At 33.0% G+C, this 15,697-nt stretch overlaps 1 protein-coding gene and 1 long non-coding RNA gene across 2 annotated transcripts in view; one reads left to right on the top strand and one right to left on the bottom strand.

Annotated features, from left to right (window-relative positions):
• Positions 1–13,563, bottom strand: part of LOC106070883 (sialin-like) — a 40,099-nt gene extending 26,536 nt beyond the window's left edge. Inside the window, exons 1-2 of the mRNA XM_056015174.1 lie at positions 13,421–13,563; positions 12,834–13,305 (exon numbers count right to left, since the gene is read on the bottom strand). The gene's annotated coding sequence lies outside the window, so the exon portion shown is untranslated. The remainder of the gene's footprint in view (positions 1–12,833; positions 13,306–13,420) is intronic.
• LOC129923587 (uncharacterized) lies at positions 3,381–7,325 on the top strand. Its single transcript, XR_008775551.1, has 4 exons — positions 3,381–3,754; positions 3,995–5,124; positions 5,468–5,536; positions 5,897–7,325. It is a non-coding gene; the product is annotated as an uncharacterized LOC129923587 (long non-coding RNA).
• Positions 13,564–15,697: the final 2,134 nt, after the last annotated feature.

Genomic DNA, 15,697 nt, shown 5'->3' with positions numbered 1-15,697 from the left:
GTTTTTTGAAGGATGTTTTCCAGTGGTTTATGGTCATTCTGAACTATAACTGTCCTGCCATACGTATACTGGTCAAAACGTTCCAAACCAACAACCACTGCTAACAATTCTTTTTCAATCTGTGCCCATCTTTTCTGAGTATCAGTTAATGATCTAGAAGCATATGCTATTGGACTGCCATCTTGTAATAACGCTGCTCCTAACCCATTTTGGCTACTATCTGCTTGTAATGTAAGCTCTTTGTTAGGGTCAAAATATATCAATGTGCCATGAGTCGATATTTTCTGTTTTATCTTGTTGAAAGCTCGTGTGCATTGATCAGACCAAACAAATGGTGTGTTCTTTCTGATCAACTCTGTTATGGGCTGTAAATCTGTCGACAAATCTGGAACAAATCTTGCAAGATATTGAACCATGCCACAGAATCTTCGGACCGATGAGATATCTTTTGGAGCATTCAAACTCAAAATCGCAGATACTTTGTTCGGGTCTGGTTTTATTCCTGCTTCTGTAATAATATGACCCAGAAAGTTAATCTCAGCTGTTCTAAAAACAGACTTTTCATGGTTCAGTTTAATCTTCTTTTCTTGACATCTCTTCATCAGCTCTCTTAGGTTAATATCATGATTTCTGAGTGCTTCTTCTTTCGTTCTTCCTCTTCCTACCACTATAATATCATCAACGTAATTGAAACAGCCTTTCAGTCCTTCTAGTGCTAGATTTAATCGTCTCTGAAAAATTTCTGAACTCACTTTCAGTCCAAATGGTAATCGTTTCCATTTGTATCTACCAAAAGGGGTTATCATTGCTGTCAAATTAGATGACGCTGTGTCTAGTCTGACATGCCAGAAAGCTTCTTGCACATCCAATTTGCTGAATATTTTGGCATCGTTCAAATCTGCCAATATGTCATCTAAAGTAGCAAGATTATAGAATTCCCTTAGTAAAACTTTATTCAGGGCTTGTGGATCTATGCAGATCCTAATTTTTCCATTAGCTTTTTCCACAATTGCCATCTGACTCACCCACTCTGTAGGCTCTATCACTGGTTCTATGATTCCTCTCTGCACTAGGGTCTTTAACTCCTCCTTAACTCTTTCTTGTAAAGCAATAGGGATCTTTCTACACGGCAGAACCTTGGGCTTAATGCTGCTATCAATCTTTAAAGACACTTCTCCTAAGTCACCCAAATCACCAGTAAACTTTGGACTATAGTCTTCTTCTTGGTTATTCACTACTGATGCTATGAACCTATCTTTATTGACTTTGATTAACTTCATTCTTGTTAAAGTTTCATGACCTAGAAGGCATGCTAGATTATTTGGTACAACTATATATTCCACCTCAAATGTTTCGTTAGTTTTCTCATTTCTCGTCGTTAGAGTGGCTTTCCCTATGGGTCTCATTTCAGTCTTATTCCACATTAGTAATCTTTGCGTTGCCTTTTCTATCTGATTCTTATTTACGTATTTTTCCTGGATGGTATTTACATCAGCTCCACTATCCATTTGAAACCTTGCACGGTGACCATTTACTGTCATAACTGCTGTCATCCTTTTCGTTTTGTGGTTCTCCAAAGACATCACCCATTCATTTTTTTACCATCATGACATCATCTCTTGTGTCCGACTGTAGCTGTCTTTCATCGTTAGACATATCATCTGACACCTGCTGAATTTTCTTTTTGCACATCACAGCAAAATGATGTCTCCCCTTGCACGCTAGGCACATTTTACCCCATGCAGGGCACTTTTCTTTAATGTATTCGTGAATCCTTCCACAATACCTGCATTTACCTTTCTGAATGTTTGTTCTTGAAGGTGTTGATACTTTCTCAATGATTGGAGGGTCGGCTTGTATTTGTCTCAACTGTTTGTTGGCGGTCTCGTATGCTCTGCAAATATCTCTGCACCTTTCCAATGTGAGACTACTATCTTGTAGCAATTTCATTTTGAGGCATTCATGTCTAATACCAAGAACTACTCTGTCTCTAATCAAGCTATCTTCCAGGCGTTCAAAACAACACGTTTTTGCTAGTCTTCTCAGATTTGTTATGTACTTGTCAATGTCCTCGCCTTCTTGCTGTTCACGAGTATTGAACACATAGCGCTCATAAGTTTCATTCGTTTTTCCAATGCAAAAACTTTCAAATTTGTTCACTATTTCTTCCATCTTTCTTTCTTTTCCCTTCTCAATTTCAAGACCATCATATATGTCCATCGCTTTTGTTCCTATAATTGTTAGAAAGGTGGCCACTCTGACCTCCTCTGATTCTTCCGACAATTTAATGGCTAACTCATAGTTTCGCCAGCTCCGGTGAAACTTTTGCCAATTAGCGGCCATGTTTCCTTCTACCTCGAGCGGCTCGGGTACAGGAAGGAAATTTCTAGCTGCCATTGCACGGCGTAGCCTTGAATTGTTGTCTATTTATTATTGCAAACAATTAACCTTTATATACTGATTAATGATTACCTCTGATCATTAATACACCGCTGCCACCATGTTAATTATGATCTAGGTTCACAGTCAGCAATAAACAAACAACAACCATTAGTGTCATGGCGGAGAATGATACTTTATTATATTGAACGCGTGCACCTTTGCGCACCATATCAACACCCGGTCACCAATGTTCTTAACAAGAGAGAGAGGCTGGTCCATTATTTGCGTAGTCCAGCCAGCTTTTCTTCTGACAAACCTTTTTTCGTTTATTCTCTTAAAGGATATTTTTTTTAAAGTTAGTCTTACAAAATACAATTCCAAACCAACTCATGCAGTTATCGTCTTTTCACAGTAATGAGGAGTCATCCTTTTTGCCAGCCAGAGTGTTAATTTGCAAAAGTAAAAAATTCATTATTTTAATTTTTTTAGTAAATATTCACAAATATATCTTTTATATAATAATATATCTTTTATATAATAATATTTTTTTTTTAATAATAATATCTTTTATATAGACATGCTTTAATAGATCTAATAAATGATTAACGCGGCCCTACCAATATGGGTATATTAATACTTAAATCTGGGTATTTTAAATTTCGAATGCGCATTTTTAAAAAACCGAACTTATCTATAGATCTCTTATATCTAGAATAATTTATATCTACAACACCCAGACTTAGACTATGGTTCTAGATCTATTTAAAGATATTTTTAAAAAATAACTCAATAGATCTAATAAAGTCATGATTTCCACTCTATTTTCTCTATATCTAGACCATACATGAGATCAATATGAATATGAATGTTTATAGATCTAGTCTACGTCTAGAACTCTAGATCTATCGATCACCTATAGACTGTATTATACTATAGTATTATACTTATACTGTAACTAGTGTAACTGTATTAGTGTATAGTGACGGTAATTATAGTCACTATAATCAATAGTGTATTGCCTGTAGATCTAGTACCTGTACTAATATTAGTAGATGTAGATCTATAATAATAATACTTTTTAATACTAGAAAGTAGATTTATATTTATAATCTATCAATTCTATCTAATCTAGATCTAAATATTCTAAATCTAGACTTCACTTTCACATCACATGATTATTGATACAGACAGTGAATGAAACAAATGCAGTGATTATATTATAGTTTATACTGATTATACTTATAGCTCTACCAGTTGATTATCATCATCATCATAGATAATAATCTAGACTAGTATTCTAGATCTATAAATAATCATAGTCACCGTGATAGTCAATGTAGTCAAGTCAAGATAGTGGAACGTAAACTCGAAGGTTTAATACAATACAGTATAACTTTTAGTATAAGTAGAGTCTATGAGTTAGTATAAGATCTAATTATTTTGTTTCTTTGTATGTCAATGTCTCTATTAAAATAATTAATATCATCAGCCATATCATTTTAAATATTAAAATAGTAGACATAGATTTCTATATTATAAATAGATAGATTAGATCTATAAAATATAATTTTACAAACTTTAGAAATGATTGATTTTATTTTTAATTGATCAGCCTTCTAGACTAGATCTAGCATCTCTAGCTAGACTCTAACTTGTAGTTTGTAGATCTTGGAATTGGATCGAAATTCACCTTCCTAAATTGTCTCTAAAGTCTGTAGCTGATTTGAGAGGCCCAACGAGGCAAGAGTCTATTACTATTAGTACTCTGTCTCTTGATCTATCTAGTAGGCCTACTTAGCTAGTGCATTAGCCTTAGCCATAGTGTAGTCAAATCTTGACAACTAGTCTTCTAGATCTAAGCTTCTAGAATAATTAGATCTAGATCCAGTTTAGATTTAGAATATAAAAGTATTTTACTAGCTAAAATACTAAATCTACTGATCTAAATTCTAGATAGATATACAATATATAGATCCAGTTTAGATTTGGAATATAAAAATATTTACTAGCTAAAATTCTAAATCTAATGATCTTCTATACTTAATATTTAAGATATTATATGACATCTACAAAAATTATTATTAAGATATAATTATAGAATCTAGACTAGTTATTTATGTATATAAAATATATAAATAAAAGATATATGTATGCAGGCCTAGATCTCATAAATTTATAATTGATCCAGATCTATCAGTAAAAGTTACCTTCGATGGGAAGTTTTACCCAATCTAATCTATACAAGACAATTTATAATCCATGCCTCGCCTACACCCCATACATTAAATAATAGTTCCCATTCCATGCCATGCCCAGACCCATGAGTTCATGAAATAATAAATGATGTGGTGTCAAGTTGGATCTATCCCCTGAAATTCAGCACTTTAATATAAAACTCACATATCTAGTTAATTATTTGCTATGACACTCTGATCAACTTGGACTTGTGTGATACATATATGTTTCTTATCAGATTTAATGAATGAAGTTTTGGTGCATTTTAAGGCTACAAAAGTATCATCAGGTGCATTCTAACCATTGGTATTTTTCCTGGCAACATTTCTATTCTAGTCTGTGATAAATTATAAATTTAAAAAAATGTTTGTAATGTTTCAGTTATTAACAAGTAGAACCATGCCAACCAGTTCTGATGATGTACCAGAATGGCTCAAGGATCATACTTATACTATTTCTACTCTCTGGGCAGACATTAATAATATTGGCATCCATTCAATATTTATTGTAAGTACTACTATACAATTTTTATTTTAGTTATCTAAAAGATGTTTTATGAAGTGTGATTTTCATGGTCAAGCAACATCCAAATATTGGGGATGGAATTTAACATTTTTCTCTATTTTTTTTTTATAACACTCTTAAGCAAATTCATCTTTCATGAATGCCTAATATACTTGGCTGTTGTGCAGGCCATTCCTTTACAATAAACTGTTAGATGAAATTAGGCAAAATTATGTCTGATAATTTGTATGTTTGATACAACAATGTATTCAATTTAATAATATTATTTTTTAATTTTAATGTTTTCAAAAGAAATTAGCCATTATGCCTAATTGTATAATTACAGTTATGTTTGGAAATGCAAGAAAAAGGCATGCATTCCTGACAAGTCAATGATAGGTTGCACCTCTTAAAGGTAAGGTACTGCAATTTTTCCCTATGCACTTTTCTCATAAGCTGAAGTACTTGTATTTTTGAAAAACTAGTTTTCCATGAAAATGTAAATCATAATATATGTTATAGCTGCTTTTAGATGAGTGCAATGTCCATCAAATTAACTGAATATCTGCCTTCACCTTTAGTAATAAGTCATAACTATTAAGGTCAGGGCCATGTCTACACATTAACACAGTAGCTCCTTTTAGGTACAGACTATTTTTAGAATAGCAAAATTATATAATTATACTTAATAACATATATACGTTTAGCATGGTCAACACATATGTCACACATATTTTTATTTTTTTAAAATCCTTTTATTTATTTTTATAACTAGATAACTTTCTGTTATGAGAAAAGATGAGATTCTTGGACTCCTGCATAGCACCACCAGAAAGGAAAATCCCATCATGTTGCAAAATAAAAGTCTTGGACCAATTTTAATTTAAGATATATATATTATACTGTAAGCTCTATACATATTTATGTATATCCTGTCATTCAGCCAACAGGTTTGGATTTAGTATTTCTTTAAATCTGTTTGATATTGTACTTGAAAACTATTAATCTGAGCCACATTAAAACAATAGGGAGTGCAGTGAATGAGTGGTAAAGCACTTGGCTTCTGAACTGAGGGTTTCTGGGTTCGATTAAGACTGGGATTTTCAATTTCAGAATTCAAAAGGCTAGGGACATATGGCATTAGTAAGGAATAAGTAAAGGCAGTTTGGGGATCCATGGCTGAATGGTTAAGTCATGGGTTTGAATCTCTGTGAAGACTCAGATTAAAATTTTTTAGATTTTTGGGTGCCCCTGAGTCCACCTAACTCTAATGGGTAGCTGACTTTCGTTTTGGAAAGTAAAGATGGTTGGTTGTTGTGCTGGCCACATGATGCACTGGCCAAAGAATCAAATGACCTTAACATCTATAGATTGTGACGTCTGAAATGGGATTTTTTTTCAAAAGGTGGTTGGTTGTTGTGCTGGGTACATGACCCTCTCGCTAACCATGGGGCACAGAAACTGATAAACTTTATATCATCTGCCCCATAGATTGCAAGATATGTAAGGGAAATTTTACTTTTTTAAAATTAAAATAAGAATCTATCAAAAGTAAACATAAAATATGGTGCATTCTCCTTAAAACTAAAACCTTGTGCGAAGGTTTAAAATGTTGGCAAAAAAAAGCAACATCATATATTCTTAATTCCCTTTGCAAAACTTACTGAGAAGAATATGCATGTTGTTCCCTCATAAGTTTCTTGACAGAGGAAATCTTGTTTATATTAGATTTGAATTAAGCAAATTAAGAAAAAAATTATAATCATTATTTCAAATGGTTGTATCTAAACCTTATGAATTATTTTTCAGTTCTAAGTATATTGAGATTAATGGATAATCATGAAATTGTTAAATAATTGCTGCTATCATTCCATTGACTAAAGAACCATAATTTATTTTTTTTAAAATTAATTTCAAAATGATTTTTTTCAAGCATAGAGTTCACATAGATCTTGAGTGAATTTTTTTTTTTTTTATTTGACTAATGCTTCAATTTTATTGTATCATATTAGTTGTTAATTTTTATTACCCAGAATATTTAAAAAATGAGTACACTATTTTCATGTAATAATGTAACTTGGTATTCACACAATGCTCAAAATACACCATAATCTTTAGGCCATACAGATTTGTATAAATTAACTTGTTTAAATACATTGTAAATGTATATTGTTTGGATAAGAATAAAGTTTTTCTGTAGACAATTATTGTTCAAGATTTGTTGATGCTCCTGCTTAATCAATTATATATACAGGTCATTAGTTTTAACACGTCTGATAATAAATGACAGTACAAGTTAGTGAATGAAAATTGGTCATTATTTCAGCTGCTTTAGTCCTACATCAATGTGAGGTACCAGTACTTTGATTGTGTCATATAATAATTTAAAGCAATATTTCGTAATGAATAGTCTGTAGAATTGACAGTAAATACATTTAAGTGATGGGCTGTGATCTGCGTGAATTGGGGGCTGATCATGTATTGAATTTGTGTTTTTGATCTTTACTTCAAGTAAATGTTAATGAGCAATTAATTTTTAATGAATAAATAATTTAAAAATAAATACAAAAGAACCATAAACATCTAATTTTGTTTAATAATTTTTTTTCATCAGAACAGAATTTCCAACTTTGCATTCTTAAAATAAAATATAATTTATTAAGAGTAGAGTCAGAACACAAAATCATAGTTTTAAAATATTAAGTAAATTAAGCTAAGCTGTGATCTCTTATAAACATTTGTATATAGACTATACACAATTTAATTATTGTTTTTCATCAAATTGCAGGAACTAGTAAAACCATAGTCAATGAAATAGTAATACTAGTAAATGAGATAAAAGTAAACTAAATATCACCAATGCTATTGAAGCCACACTTGTTTTTTTTTTTTATCTTGTTTGGTGGACTGCAATTAAAGTTGCTATTAATTTTACTGATAGTCTTAGCTGAAGTGCCAGTGTCGTCTCTTTGAAACCTAAGCTTATTTTCTTGGTAACTGGAAGTCCAGATATTTGGAGTTTCATTTTAAGCACCTATACTTTCCGAAATGGCATTCCGATAGGCTAAACCATTTGCCTAACATGTCATGCACGTAAAGAGGTACCACAGAAATGCTTAGGCGCCAACTTACTTTAACTGACATAGAATAAGAGAGCACCTGGTTGCATACAGCTTCAGAACGAGACAGCTGGAGGTCACTTACAAAGGTGTGGTATACACCAATGAAAATTAATTGCCGAGGGTAGATGGCAAAAAAAAACAACTGATTCTACCACAGGTGGACAATGGTTATGCCTGTGCTCAGTGTGGCATAATATGTAGGTCACAGCTGGGGCTGAGTAGCCTCTGGAAACATAGCATTTCCTCATAAGTCTTAGGAATCAAAGACAAGCCTATCATTTTTGTAGCATAGTTTGTAGCTTCTGTAAATGCATGAAATGCCGACACAAGTCCTCTGTGAGTTTGATGGATTATAAACATCTTACTTCTTTGCCTTATATTAAATGATCCTTCTCTCTGTTCCTCTAGGTACTTGCGTTTATCTAAATATCATTGATATATCGTAACATGTCATCAAAATAAAAGCTAGAATCTCTGCAACTCGTGTACAAGTCAGAAGTCATCAATAACACTTGCCATTTAAAAAATAACAATTTAGATTAGTCAAATTAGTGACTTATTATTCGATTCATTTAGGCCTATAAATTTTTTATTTGAATATATAATGATCCTTTACACTTTGTGACTTTACTAGTATACTTTGGAGTAGACTTGTTGAGCTAAAGTCGGAAGTACACATTGAGTTTTACTGCGATCTACTAGATCTAGATCTATATATATATATATATATATATTATATTATATAATAGTTATATAGAAGTAGAGAGAGTATCTCATCAATAGTATCTATCATATCGTGATCAGTAGGCGGCTGCAGGTTTATAGATCTATTCCATGACAAAAACCCTGGCTAGATTTAGATCTACTGGTCTAGACATCTAGATCTAACTAGAATTAAACTAGAAAACTGAATTAGAGAAGTAGCTTTCTGGATCTAGAACCAGAATCTATATTATTAATATTAGATCTAGTTGCGTCGAACGCTTAATTTTTGGTTGTTGTTTTTAATAATTGCACATAAAATACATTGTATTTTGGCAATAAAAATACCCAGTTGGTAGTCAAGTAATTCTAATAATTAATTAATGAATGACTATAAGTATTTGTTTTAGATCTATCAGATTCATATGACTATGACTTATTATTTATACTTATTTTGTATCATTCGTCCAAGAAAATCTAGCTTTAGATCTATTTCATTTTAGATTAGGCTATAGTTTTTTTTTTGGTCATTTTATTTAGGCTACAATATTACCGAGATGAACTTTTTCTTCGTTTCCCACGAGACGTGTATGCCTATAGCCTAGTCCTTTCGATAATAATAATAAAAAAAACGATTAGAAATGCGTAGCTTGGAGTGTCAAAACTGTATTAGGCCTCCTATTTTTATTTTTATTTCGTGCAATTTAGTATATCGTAACAAATACGCATTTAGCGGAACGGTAGAAAGGTCTTCATCCAGATTTAGTGTAAATAAACCAAACACAGAAACACTGAAAGATTGTATTTTCGGAATTTAGATTCTATTTTTTTGAAAAAATGTGGCATTTTATAGGGTGGTCGAAAAAAATAACTTTTGTGACGATCTCTTATTCGGGAAAATTTTATCTATTATATCAGATAGTCAGAAAATGGATGAAGTTTTTACACATCTAATCAAATAGAGCGTACGAAAGTTTTACACCCATTGCAAGGGACTGACGGAGTAAATCTCTTCTTTGGCATCATCATGGATTTCTCCACATTGCACCATGCGCTAAAATGATGCGCGACGGCACTTCGACTCTCTTTGGCTTTGTAAAAAACTCGAAGCTGGTGTTCCATTAGTATAGTTCCATGGTTAGACTAACAATATGTTAGACGACCTTTTGGTGAGTAGTGCACAGCAAAAAGCAAACGAAAAGCAGATTGCTTTGATGGAACAAATTATGAACACGGGAGAGTCAGCATATCGGCTTCAATTGGAAAGATTATGGCCATCTTCAATTAGCAATACAAAACGTGTTGATAACATATTGATAGATTTTGACAGAGATACGCTACAGACATGTTTTAATTATATTTTTTTTTCGCTGTTTATCTTTAGTTTTTATTTGGGGCCACCAAATTCACTTCGCCTAGGGTCCCCAATAACCTAAGGCCGGCCCTGCTCAGATACATAACTACATAATGTTACTTGTAATCATCTTATGTAAACTAATTTGGTAGAGCAGGTAATATGCAACAGCATTCAAAATAATCTAAAAAAAAATATAAGGCATCGAATATACATCTAAACATCGAGCTCAAGGAAAATTAGATTCCTTACTGTGTAAAAACAACTTACCCGAAGGGCTTCGAAAACGTCTGTGATACAAACTTCATTAATATTATCTTGTTTAAAAGTAATCTGGTAAGAACAAGCTCTCTTGACAGACAGTACTTTCTCTTACACACACACACACACACGTAAACAGTGGCGTAGCTAGGAATTTGCCATCATTTGGGGGCCCGAGAGGATTGACCTCTTTGGGGGATACTGCATTTTGCGTAATATTTAATATTTAATGTAAAAAACAATTTCGAACGCTCATTTATGGGCCCCCTTCAAGTGGGGGCCGGGGGGGGATTTTCAAATTCTCCCCCTCCCCCCTCCTTTTTCTATTTCTTAGTCTCGCCCATTCACTTATCCGCCCCATCTTCGTTCAAAATACTCCTCTGTCGACTCCGTCTTCCACTTCTTCATTATCTTTAATTTTCTTTTCAAGTCACTGTTAAAGTATAGATATATTTTTTGCCCTTTACAACTCAGCGGCTTCAGTAGGATGTTCTATAAGACACACAAAGCAGCCAAACCTAAAAAACACTTTAAAAATACTCAAACTTAATGACCCTTTGTATAATAGTTTGGTATAGGCTACTCAATGTCCGATTTACAAAATAGACTGTCAAAGACAGTGGCGTAGCAAGGTGCTCATAGGCCCGGGTTCAAGATTATGATGGTTGGCCCGTAGACTGAGTAAGACAAAAAATACAATGCTGGTACTACCTTTTAAAAGTTATAGTGTCATTACACTCGGCTCAGTTACAACCTCTTACAAGTAATTGTGTATTGACACTTAGTGTTTATATATAAATTTTTTTCTAAAGTAACTGTGATAATCTGGCGTTTCATTTTAATGTAGTATTAATGTTTTATCATATCTTATCTTTGAGAACATAATATACATTTTGAAAACAACAACAATAACGCATATTTGAGAACTGTTTAACATTAATCAAGTTTGTGTCCATCCATTATTAATCCATCAGTTTTCTATTTTATTCAGTGGATAGCACACCAATAAACTGAAACTGCGGAAGGGGGGGGGGGCGCGATTGTCCTTCCTAGTAACAAATAGAAACAAAGAGTACATGTTTTAATAAACTTTTGTTTTTATCTCTAAAATGAAATGAATGGCAAGAGAATACAACCTACTTTGTATCACATAACGTCATATTTAAGCATATACACATCGCAACATTTAAGCATGAGTCCAGTATTACACATGACCAAGCAAATCCAGTTGCGACCTACATATTTTGTCACACGTAATGCAGACAAATCCTTTGTCCGTCGGGGGTCCATTTAACTTTTCATATTGTTGGTTGCTGTTTTGGAAAAGGTTCCTTTATTTTTTTACATCTGAAGCATGACCGCCTTTTTCCTGAGGTTTATAGTCAGAACAAAAGCAGTCATAGATGGCAAGTTGAAGATCCTTGTTGGGATGCGATAAACGCAATCATCCGCATAAAGAAGCTTAGTAAAGATCATCTCTTTAATCTTAATATGGGAAAGTAACCGTCGCAATTCCAATCCACTCCAGTCTGTTCTGAATTTTGATGTAGATGCCCTCATGCAATTATTTTATTGATAAAAATGTCTGTAGTCTTCTTTTAGTCCCAGATGTGAAATATCAGAAATAATTTTCATTGCCATTTCTTTTGGGTATTTCGTCAATACAGATCAACAAACAATTTTAGCAATTGATGCTAATCTATCATATTGATATATCTTGAATAGTATCTACAAATAGCTAAGAATTGAATCGCCCGTTCTTTTCGGCAACAACTAGATTGCCCAAAATGTCTGTGACCTTGTTTTTTGAAGTTGTTTATATTTTCTGTTATTATTTAACAATTGAAAACCAAATATATCACAGCCAAGAAATTGTCTTTAGCACTCGTGTCACCTAAATGATAATGTTCACCATGACCCCCAAATGAAGGGTTGTTATTTCGCATTTAGGTCAACATGTGTTCTTGTATTTATCAAACTATTATTATATATTTCAACTATGTTATTGCTATTATTTTCTGAACTTATAATATTTTGGCTCAAGTTCAGCCTGACAAGCACATCATACACATATAGTTGTAGATAAACTAATAAACTAAGTGTATGATGTAAACTACAATAAAATTTATTCTAGTGATATATTTACAAATGACTGATCCATGATGAATGATAATAATAGCATGAAATATCAATATCTAATAATATGTAATCTAAAATGATCCAGTTAGTATCTTTAGAATATTCAAATAATTATGAAATACATAATATATTACCTTAACTATAATAGGTAGTTCAATGGATCACATAGATCTTCAATCTCAAACAACAACTGATAATATATGTAGATCTGGTCTCTAGATCAGGTACTATACGCTGACGACAATTCCAAAATAGAAGCTCATAGATTATACTATAACATCAGGTCTGACGACTGAAACCCGCAGTCTGGAATCTTGAACCTCAGACTCATGTAAAAACCAACCTGCACACCATACGACCAACTGGGAGGAAGACCTCAGTCCTGTAGACTGTAGACCTAAAGTTGTACTCTCAATATAGAACTGAGACTGGAAGACCAAGTCTTGACACTGAGACTTGACACAGAGTCTAACACATAGACTTGACACAGAGTCTAACACATAGACTTGACACCAAGCTAAGATCACTACTAAGACTTGTCGCTAAAACTTGAAATAGAGTCTTGAACTTAGACTACGACCAAAACTTAGACTTGTCGCTAAAACCCTATAGAAGATAAAAGAAAGGATTCTTCTAATCATCTATATCTAGTCTAATTATAGACTTACAAATACGAACGAATTCAAATAGAAAAAACTATACAATGAAAAATAAAACTCACCCTAAACAGGGGTCAAGATAATCCAACAAGAAAATGTCCAAGGCAAATGTTAAGGCTATCCAGTAACAAAACCCAAGGAGAAATTCAAGAGCTCTCAAGACACGTCTATCTGTACCAACGTACAAAACAATGGCGAGACTGTGCTAGACGATAAATGACGAAAACCACACACACACTAACTTAACGTCACTAGAAGTTGTGACAAGCAACAAAAGCTCAGTCCTCTAGTCTACAAAGGAAAATATTAATAGTGTAATGACGTCATCAATATAGTGATCAACGCCGCACTATCAATTCTACTATACAGTTACATAGATAACTGCGACAGTATATAAGAACACAATGAATTCTTCTTCTTCTTTTTTTTCGTTCTCATTGTTATGTTGGAGTGTTCAGATGACTAGACCAATACATGAGATGAACTGCGCAGTGGTTTCCAAATCAGGGAGCTCTCCATATAGTTGTCTTTCTATTGGGGTGATTTGGGGCTAATGTCTTATACGGGCCTCTTGGTAAAGAGAGCAGTTTTGGAGGACGTGGTCTGCATTCTCTGGTGATACTCCACATGGGCAGATTTCACTGGTTCCAATTTTGAGCTTCCGGTACATGTGTTGTCATTCTGTTGTGTCCGGTCCTGAGTCGAAAGATTAGGCGTTGGTCTTGTCGGGATAGCTTATAGTAAGCGTCATCTTTCTTGTGATTTGGATGAGAGCTCGTCCATTTCTCGTTTAATTTCTTTACAATTAATTTCTTCGATTCTTCTGGATAGAGTGCAGATGTAAAATTGTAAAATTATATTAGAATTTAATAGATTTAAATTTTTAAAAGTAGCTTTTCGATTTTTTTTATGAACTTGTATGCCCTTTTTGGTCATGGGCCCCTTCGCGCCATTGATGCTCCGCCACTGGTCAAAGAGTCAAACTGTAAACAATGCCAGGTCAAAACTTCATCAGTGGATTGTGACAATACGTTGGCAACACATAGGTGCTACAGGCAACACATAGGTGCTACAGGCAACACAAGTTATATCTAAACATCCCCAAGTATTTTAGCAATGACTGAAACTGACATATACTATCTGGGCTTATAAACAAAAAGGATCGATATCTCAAATACCTTAGGGCCTTTTAATTGTCTAAATACGATACCATTGCTTGAAAAGTATTACAAAAGGAGCTGGAAATACACTTAAAAAAAAATTAAAAAAAATAAAATACTTATGTAAGGGAAACAACGTCACATTTACAGCTATATATCTCATTAATGTAGAATTTATTATCAAAGCGTAATTAATTAACAATAATTATTGAAATAATTATTTAATATTTAATTGTTTCATGTTTTGTTAGGTACATAAAATAATAAGGAGACAAAACCAAACATATTTAGCAACATATCTTAATACTAAAGGATTATTTTCCCTTTTTGGTATCAAACAGAATAATTTAATTAACAGTAAAAAAATTGATTGAATTTGTTAATTCTTTTTATTGATTCATGTTTTATTAGGTAAAATAAATAAATGTGTAAAGTTTAAACTTGATCCAATAATGAGTGTGGGAGACATAACGTGTAGAAAACAACAATTTTACCAGAGAAACAAACATAGTGAATTGATATTAGCTTTGTAACATATTTAAAAACAACAACAACAAATCTTATACAGTAGAACGTGGTTTATCCGGAAGTCAGTTATTTGGAACGTCAAACAACCGAACTGTTTTTGTTGTTGTTGATGTTATTGTTGCTTTTACAGTATAGTATCTAAGTGGTCTTGCTGATGTGCATGGAAAGATCAGCGATTATCTCTCTCAATAATGGTAGGTCTGAGGTCGACACCTATAACGATTTGTTCCTTTGTATATTTTACTAGAATTTTATGTTTACATTCGGCGCGATACCGTTTATAATTTTCCACATTCGGTTATTCGGATGAATTGAAGATCGATTATCCGGACAGACCCGTTCCCAATTAATCAGGATCATCGATGTTCTATTGTATATGGGAAAGAAACGCACACTAACTGACATATCTCACATTACAGCAACGGTTGTCTCTATTTTTTTTTTCGAAATAAAACGAAATAATATATTTAGCACTAATTGATTAACTAATTGGTCCTTTTTTAAAAAAAAATGATGTTTGTATTCTCATCATAGACTATATATAGTCTATGATTCTCATTGACAATGCATAATTGTGCGACATTTCAACTGGACATCTTCGTTGCGATAAAATGTGTAGGCAGCCTAAAAGTATTTTTCTGTAATCTTCTT

The sequence above is a fragment of the Biomphalaria glabrata genome, chromosome 17 (genome assembly GCF_947242115.1).
Source record: "Biomphalaria glabrata chromosome 17, xgBioGlab47.1, whole genome shotgun sequence".
NCBI lineage: Eukaryota > Metazoa > Mollusca > Gastropoda > Planorbidae > Biomphalaria > Biomphalaria glabrata.
The sequence above is the reverse complement of the archived record's forward strand: the minus strand, read 5'-3'. Positions and strand labels throughout refer to the sequence as shown.